The following is a 9,698-nucleotide window of genomic DNA, read 5'->3' on the forward strand; positions in this document are numbered from 1 at the left end:
TGAAATTTTGCACACACATCTCGAATGACACAACGGAACTACTGCAACTCTCGGAATTCCATTCTGACCCCTATATCAAAATCTCGCCTACCAATCGGAAATCGCCAAAATATCAACTTCGCCAATTCAAGCCCAAATCTACTACGAACCTCCAATATTCATTCTGATCGCGCTCCTAATCCACAAATCACCTCCCGAAGCTAACTGAACTATTAGAACTCACTTTCGAGCCCTCTAACATATAAGTCAACATCCAATTGACTTTTCTAACTTAAGCTTCCTCAAAAGAGACTAAGTGTCTCAAACCTTACCAAATTCATTCCGGATTCGATCCGACCAACCCGATACCACTTAACATGGATAAAAAGAGCATAAAGAAGCAGAAATAGGGAAAACGGAGCGGTAACTCATGACCAACGTATAGATACTCGTCACCATGCCTAAACGTAGTACTCAACAAGAAGCAAGTAACAAATAGGACACAACTCCTAATCCCTCAAGCTAAGGTTAGACCAAACACTTACCTCGAACTTCCATGGCCAACTCAAGCCTCAAACTTTTCCTTTTGAATTCGGCTCCAAATCAACTGTATCTAGACATAATCGACTTAATAACATCAATAAACGCTAAACAATCCAATTCCAATGCTTAATTATAGCTTTCCCATCATTCTTCCTAAAAAGTCAAAAATTGACCCCGGGCCCGCTTGGTCAAAACACGAGGTTCGGACCAAAACCCAATTACACATTCACCTACGAGCCTGAATATATAATTAGTCCTAAAATTTGACCTCAAAACGAGGTCTAAATCACAATTATAAAAAAAGCCCTAACTCTACCCAAATCTCTAAATTTCTACCCTTAAGAACATGATTTAAGCCTAGAAATCTAATGAGTGCTAATGGAAATTGAAGAAAATGAGTCTAAGATTACATACCTATAAATTGTTGGTGAAATCCTCCTTCAAAAATCACCCAATTTGGAGTTTAGAAGAAGAAGTTATGAGATTTTGGTAAAGTCCCGTTTTTGCTTCTGTTTAAAATCACTGGATAGGCCTTCATCGCATTCGCGATAGGCCTATCGCAGTCGCAATGAGTTAGGCCTCAGTGACCTTCACGTTCGCAACATTGGGCTCGCGTTCGCAGAGTTTTGACCCTTCGAGCTTTCGCGTTCGCGGGCCAGTGGCTGCGTTCGCGTAGAACAAGTGAGAACCCCTCCCCCAGGCCTTTAACCTTACGCGTTCGCGAGTGCTTGGACGCGTTCGCGAAGGGTATTCCCCCCTCAGCTTCGTGTTCGCGTCTCAGGCTTTGCATTCGTGAAGAAGAAATCTGGCACCTGGGAGATTTGCCTTACGCGTTCGTGAGTGGGACCACGCAAACGCGAAAAACAAAATCCTTGGGCACTGAACAGCCAAAAACCTGCAACTTTTATGAGTTCAAAACTTTCCGAAACTCACCCGAGCCCACAGGGCTCCAAATCAAACATACGTACTAACTCAAAAATATCATATGAACTTATCCGTGTGATCAAATCGCCAAAATAACCTCTTAAACAACGAATTTAGAATAGAAATCTAAGAAAAATCTCAAAACTTTCAAAGTATGAATTTTCACAACTACGGATCCGAATCACCTCAAACGACTTCTGTTTCTTACTAAATTTCACAGACTCATACTAGGGATGGACTGGTTATCACCTTACCATGCTATCTTGGACTGTCATGCCAAGACTGTGACCTTAGCCTTGTCGGGTTTACCTCGTTTAGAGAGGAGAGGGACTCCTGGTCATTTTACCCGTAGTGTTATCTCTTATGTGAAGGCTCGACGTATGGTCGAGAAGGGGTGTTTGTCCTATTTGGCATATGTTCGTGATTCTAGTGCCGAGGTTCCTTCTATTGATTTTGTACCTGTCATTCGTGAGTTCCCTGAGGTATTTCCTTCAGACCTATCGGGTATGCCACCCGATTGGGATATTGACTTCTGCATTTATTTGGCTCCGAGCACTCAGCCCATTTCTATTCTGCCGTATCGTATGGCCCTGCCTGAGTTGAAAGAGTTGAAGAAGCAGTTGCAAGACTTGCTTGAGAAGGTTTTCATTAGACCCAGTGTTTTGCGTTGGGGAGCGTCGGTGTTGTTTGTTAATAAGATGGATGGATCGATAAGAATGTGTATTGATTACCAGCAGTTGAACAAGGTTACAATCAAGAATAAGTATCCATTGCGAAGGATTGATGATTTGTTTGACCAGCTTCAGGGCGACAAGGTATATTCCAAGATTGACTTGAGATCTGGCTACCATCAGTTGAGGATTATGGTATCTGATGTCCCTAAGACAGCTTTCTGCACTCGGTATGCACATTATGAGTTCTTAGTGATGTCATTCGGGTTGACAAATGCCCCAGCAGCTTTTATGGAGTTGATGAACCGAGTGTTCAGGCCTTACTTGGATTTGTTCGTAATAGTCTTCATTTTGATCTATTCCCGTAGCCGGGAGGAGCACGAGCAGCATCTTAGAGTGGTTCTTCAGACATTGAGGGATAGTAAGTTGTATGCCAAGTTTTCGAAATGTGAGTTCTGGTTGAGTTCAGTTGCATTCCTGGGTCATGTTGTATCCGCAGAGGGTATTCAGGTTGATCCGAAGAAGATTGAGGCAGTCAAGAACTGGCCTAGACCAGCATCAGCTACAGAAATTCGGAGTGTTTTGGGATTGGCAAGCTATTATCGTCGGTTTTGGGAGGGGTTTTCATCTATCGCAGCCCTGATGACCAGGTTGACCTAGAAGGGTGCCTATTTCAGATGGTCGGACGAGTGTGAGGCGAGTTATCATAAGCTCAAGACAGCTCTGACTACGGCATCGGTGTTGGTTTTACCCATAGGTTAAGGGCCTTATACGGTTTGTTGTGATGCAACTCGTAGTGGACTTGGTGCAGTGTTGATGCAGGATGGTAAGGTCATTGCCTACGCTTTATGGCAGTTGAAGATTCATAAAGAGAACTATCCGGTTCATGATTTGGAGTTAGCAGCCATTGTTCATGCGTTGAAGATTTGGAGGCATTATCTGTATGGCGTGGCATGTGAGGTATTCATGGATCACAAGAGTCTGCAGTACTTGTTCAAGTAGAAGGAGTTGAATTTGAGGCAGAGAAGGTGGTTGGAACTGTTAAAAGACTATGATATCACCATCTTATATCATCTGGGAAAGGCCAACATAGTGGTCGATGTTTTGAGTAGGAAGTCAGTCAGTATGGGTAGTCTTGCTTATATTCCGGTCGATGAGAGGCTGCTTGCTTTGGATGTTCAGACTTTGGCCAATCAATTCGTGAGGTTGGATGTTTCTAAGCCCAGTCGTGTGTTAGCTTGCACAGTCGCTCGTTCTTCTTTATTGGAGCGTATCTATGATCGGCAGTATGATGATCCCCCTTTGTGTGTCCTTAGAGACACAGTACAGCACGAAGGTGCCAAGCAGGTTACCTTAGGTGATGATGGAGTTTTGAGATTGTAGGGTTGAGTTTATATGCCTAATGTGGATGGTCTTCGAGAGTTGATTTTAGAGGAGGCCCATAGCTCCCGGTACTTTATTCACCCGGGCACTGCAAAGATGTATCAGTTTGTGGCAGCGTTATTGGTGGCGGAGAATGAAGAAGGATATCGCTGCATATATGGCTCAGTGTTTGAATTGTCAGCAGTTTAAGTATGAGCATCAAAGGCTTGGTGGTTTGTTCCAAAAGATTGAGATTACTGAGTGAAAGTGGGAGAGGATCACTATGAACTTCGTTGTTAGACTCCAATAGACTCAGAAGAAGTTCGATGCAGTGTGGGTTATTGTTGATAGGCTGACCAAGTCAGCACATTTTATTCCTGTGGTAGTCTCTTATTCTTCTGAGAGGTTAGCTGAGATCTATATCCGGGAGTTTGTTCGTCTACATGGTGTGCCCGAGTCTATCATTTCGGATCGAGGTACGCATTTTACCTTACATTTCTGGAGAACAGTTCAGCAAGAGTTGGGCACACGGGTTGAGCTGAGCATAACATTTCATCATCAGACGGACGGGCAGTTCGAGCGGACTATTCAGATTTTGGAGGATATGCTCCGAGCTTGTGTCATTGACTTTGGAGGCTCGTGGGATCAGTTTTTGCCTTTAGCAGAGTTTGACTACAACAACAGCTACCAGTCGAGTATCCAGATGGCTCCTTATGAGGCTTTATATGGTAGACGGTGTCGATTTCCGGTTGGATGGTTTGAGCCGGGAGAGGCTCGATTGTTGGGTATGGATCTAGTTCAGGATGCCTTGGACAAGGTCAGGATTATTCAGAATAGGCTTCGTACAGTTTAGTCCCGGCAAAAGAGCTATGCCTACCGTAAGGTTCGAGATTTGGTTTTCATGGTCGGTGAGCGGGTATTGCTTCGACTGTCGTCTATGAAGGGCGTGATGAAATTTGGAAAAAGGGCAAGCTTAGCCCTAGGTTCATTGGCCCGTTTGAGATTCTTACACGAGTGGGAGAGGTCGTTTATAGACTTGCATTGTCGTCGAGCTTATCAGCCGTGCATCCAGTGTTTCATGTGTCCATGCTTCAGAAGTATCACGGCGATCCATCCCACGTGTTAGATTTCAGCACTGTCCAGTTGGACAAGGACTTGTCATATGAGGAGGAGTCGGTAGCTATTCTAGACTGGTAGGTTCGTCAGTTGAGATCGAAGAGTTTTCCTTCTGTTCGTGTTCAGTGGAGAGGGCAGCCTTCTGAGGCATCGACCTGGGAGTCCGAGTCCGATATGCGGAGCCGTTATCCCCATCTTTTCCCCGAGTCAGGTACTTCCTTCTTATGCTCGTTCGAGGACGAACGGTTGTTTTAGAGGTGGAGAATGTGATGACACTTGTTTTTAAAATGAATTCTGCATTCTGAGGCCTTAAAAACATCTTTCAGCATCACCTCGATTTGTGAGCGCAGTCCGGGCACGTAGCCGGAAAGCTATTATGTGAAAATCTGCGAAAACGTTAAAATTTTGACTTAAAATGCATTTAAGTTGACCTCGGTCAACATTTTGGGTAAACAGATACGGACCCGTGATTTGACGGTCCCGGAGGGTCCGTGAAAAAATATGGGACATGGGCGTATGCCCGGAATCGAATTCCGAGGTCCCAAGCCCGAGAAATGAATTTTTAAAGAAAATTATTTTCTGGAAATTTCTATGAGTTTTTTAAATAAAATGCATTTAGAATTTGATGGTATCGGGCACGTATTCTGGTTCCGGAGCCCGGTAACGGTCTTATATGTCAAATAAGACGAGTCTGTGAAATTTAGTAAGAAATAGAAGTCGTTTGAGGTGATTCGGACCCGTAGTGGTGAAAATTCATACTTTGAAAGTTTTTAGATTTTTCTTAGATTTCTATGCTAAATTTGTTGTTTAAGAGGTTATTTTGGCGATTTGATCGCACGGATAAGTTCATATGATGTTTTTGAGTTAGTGCGTATGTTTGGTTTGGAGCCCCGAGGGCTCGGGTGAGTTTCAGATGGGTTTCGAAAAGTTTTGAATTCATAAAAAGTTGCAGATTTTTGGTTGTTCAGTGCCTAGGGATTTTGTTCTTCGCGTTCGCGTGGTCCCACTCGTGAACGCGTAAGGCAAATCTCCCAGGTGCCAGATTTCTTCTTCGTGAACGCGAGGCTGAGGGGGGAATACCCTTCGCGAACGCGTCCAAGCACTCGCGAACGCGTCCAAGCCCTCGCGAACGCGTAAGGTTAAAGGCCTGGGGGAGGGGTTCTCACTTGTTCTACGCGAATGCGGCCACTGGCCCACGAAGGCTTGAGGGGTCAAAGCTCTGCGAACGCGAAGGTCACTGAGGCCTAACTCATCGTGAACACGACAGGCCTATCGCGAACGCGATGAAGGTCTGTCCAGTGATTTTAAAACAGAAGCAAAAACGGGACTTAACCAAAATCTCATTACTTCTTCTTCCAAACTCCAAATTGGGCGATGTTTGAAAGAGGATTTCACCACCAATTCATAGGTATGTAATCTTAAACTCATTTTCTTCAATTTCCATTAACACTCATTAGATTTCTAGGCTTAAATCATATTCTTAAGGGTAGAAAATTAGGGATTTGGGTAGAGTTAGGGCTTTTTGTATAATTGTGATTTAGACCTCGTTTTGGGGTCAAATTTTGGGACTAATTATATATTTGGGCTCGTGGGTGAATGGGTAATCGGGTTTTGGTCTGAACCTCGTGTTTTGACCAAGCGGGTCGGGGTCAATTTTTGATTTTTTGGGAAGAATGATGGGAAAGCTATAATTAAGCATTGGAATTGGATTGTTTAGATTTTATTGATGTGATTAAGTCGATTATGTCTAGATACAATTGATTTGGAGACGAATTCAAAAGGAAAAGCGGTGTTTGAGGCTTGAGTTGGCCGTGAAAGTTCGACGTAAGTGTTTGGTCTAACCTTAGCTTGAGGGATTAGGAGTTGTGTCCTATTTGCTACTTGCTTCTTGTTGAGTACGACATATAGGCATGGTGACGAATGTCTATACGTTGGTGTCGAGCATGACCGTGAGTCTTGAATTGTAAATTACTGTGTTCTTAAATAATACTATGGATGTTTAAGTTGATGGTTCTCTGTATTGAGTAATGATTATGATTATTCTTGTGGAAATTACTTATGACTGAGTATTGGTGTTAGCTGAGGTAGTTAGATGTTGGAACAAGCTTGGTTATCGTTGTTTCTCCCTTGTCGGGACGTAGTTACTTATACTGTCGATTCCCTTGCTGGGATAGTGTAGTTCTTTATTGATCCCTTGTCGGAACTCTTGTTATGATTGTGATGATGGTATATATGGATCGGGTTGCACGCCGCAACAATGATATATATTTGGATTGGGTTGCACGCCGCAATAATATTATATATGGATCGGGTTGCACGCCGCAACAAAGATAATTGGATCGGGTTGCACGCCGCAACAATGTTATAATTGGATTGGGTTGCACGCCGCAACAGTGATAAATGATATGGATCGGATTGCACGCCGCAACAGTGATAAATAATATAGTTGGATCGAGTTGCACGTCGCAACAGTGATAAATGATATGGATCGAGTTGCACGCCGCAACAGTGATAAATGATATGGATCGGGTTGCACGCTGCAATAGTGATAAATGATATGGATCGGGTTGCACGCCGCAAAAATGATAAATGATATGGATCGGGTTGCACGCTGCAACAGGGCTATTATATTTTGGATCAGGTTGCGAGCCGCAACAATAGAAAATACGAATTGTTTATAGATTGGATGCGAGTTCTTCATTGATTTGTTGTAGATTCTAAACTGTTCCTTATGTTTTTCTCTTAATTTACTATTGGTATTGATTTTCCCCTGCAGCATGTACCCCTTCCCCTCTTTACTTGTTTATTCCTGTTTTATTTTTTCGCGGTATATTATATAACTGTACATGTTATTTGGTAGTCTGGTCCTAGCCTCGTCACTACTTCGCCGAGGCTAGGCTAGGCACTTACCAGCACATGGGGTCGGTTGTGCTGATGCTACACTCTGCACTATGTGTAGATCCCAGAGCAGCTTTTGGACTGTAGCATTTGGGGTGGTTGCCTTCAGTCCAGCTAGAGATCCCGAGGTAGTCCTGTAGGCGTCCGCAAGCCCGACGTTCTCTTCAATCTTATTATGTATTCTATTTTCAGTTGTTTCCGAGACAGATTGTACTTTCTTTTCAGACATTTGCTTGAAGAATTCATAGACAGTCCGTGATATTATGACACCGGATTTCGGGTAGAGGCGTATGTTAGCATTGTCATACTGGCTTTGGTCATTTTATCAGATTAGGTCTTTCGCTTGTTTTTATTTATCGTTAATACTTCAATCTTGATTACTTGTTAATTCAAATTGTTAAAAAGGGCTAAAATGAAAGAGTTTATGATTCTTTATATCGCGGTTTGCCTAGTTTCTACGATTAGGCGCCATCACGACTCCCGAGGATGGGAAATCCGGGTCGTGACAGCTTTATAGAGATATTGTTCCCTGTTAGTTCTACATTTATACTTGTTTAGGTTGTTTAATCCAGTGGGTATCTTGACTGTCCCTCGTCACTACTCTACCGAGGTTAGTCTTGATACTTACTAGGTACCGCTGTGGTATACTCATGCTACGCTTCTGCATATTTTTATGTAGATCCAGGTACATCGTAGTTGGTTGATCACTAGCTAGTTGTTCGGGCTTGCTGCGGAGACTCAAGGTAAACCTATCGTCGCGTTCGCAGACCTTGGAGTCACCTTCTGAAATTTCACCTTGTACTGTTTATTTCTCTTTCGGAACAGTTGCATTTAGGGATATTATAGCAAACTCAGTAGAGCTTATAACCTGTACTACCGGTTTTGGAATATTATTTCATATTGAAAATGTTGGGTTCAATTAGAAATACCCAGTTTCTGCTTAATAGTTATGTTGGTTAATTTCTATCAATTAATTTCAATAAGTGTTGCTTTCCTAGTCGTAGAGACTAGGTGCCGTCACGACATCCTACGGAGGGATATCGTGACAATTTTGAACAAAGCCACGGGCAGTGGCAGAATCACATTATTCCTTCGAGGGAAAATTACACTGTGTAGGACGGAAAATTACATTGCGTAGGTCACATCATTGACTCTCCTTGATTTCTTCGTGTGTTTATTTATTTATATTTTGATATCTCTTTGTAAATATCGTGACTCCGCTACTGAGCACTGAAATATCATTTTCAACATCAAACATTTAGTTCAATATTTACAGCTGCGGAAAGAAATCGGCAAACACTTACTGAAAATAGAAGAACAACAATTAACATTAGCATCTTTTGAAAAGGTCTTCAACTAACATAACACTATTTGGTAGAATCTTTAATTGCCGCCGATATTATCAAATTTAAGTAAGATAATATAATATAATGTAATTGTCTCTATTATAAATAGGGGTAGATTTTCAAGGTACGTACATCAGTTATAGCAGAAAGTGTAATAAATTTAATCAATGGCCAAGTCTCAAGTCTATATATGTGTGTTACGTTGAACGGTCTGGTTCCACTTAGTAGTCAAATTCGCCTTTTTAACACACAAGTACGTTTTAACTACTAAGCTTTAAAACAACCCATAGGCTTACTTGAAAGTAGGAGCTTGAACTCAAGTATTAGAATGAGTCTTATTAGATTTTCCCTGAGGGAAGGCTCCCCACAACCCCCGTGAGTCCCGTCCTGTCCTGCCTTGAACTAGAACTCGAAAATCATAACACATAACTGTAAGAGAGTAGCTGCCAACATCCGCTTCTCACTCAAGAAACTGGTGAATGTCCTTTCCCTTTGTTGCAGCTTTCACGGTCCCACTCCTCCTCAGACCAGACTAGGTTGCATTGTCGTACCTTCATACCTTCGCTCTGATGTCCTGTCGTAAGGTTCCCCCGAGCTACTTTATTAAAGCATATATATATATTTCTCATAAAACTTTTACATTATAATTAGGTCACCCAAAATATATTTACAGGTAACTCTTCATAATGAGTGAAATTTATATTCTTAAAATTAAAGACTTGATCACAGAGTAAAACTCTTTACATCAAGAACTTATGTTTCCAGTTTTATTATCAATGTTGGTCGATTAATTTGTATAATTCTATAATATTAATAAATTCAGAAAGATATTTTATTTATTTATTTATTTATTGTTGTA

Source organism: Nicotiana tabacum, chromosome 9 (genome assembly GCF_000715075.1).
Source record: "Nicotiana tabacum cultivar K326 chromosome 9, ASM71507v2, whole genome shotgun sequence".
Lineage (NCBI taxonomy): Eukaryota > Viridiplantae > Streptophyta > Magnoliopsida > Solanales > Solanaceae > Nicotiana > Nicotiana tabacum.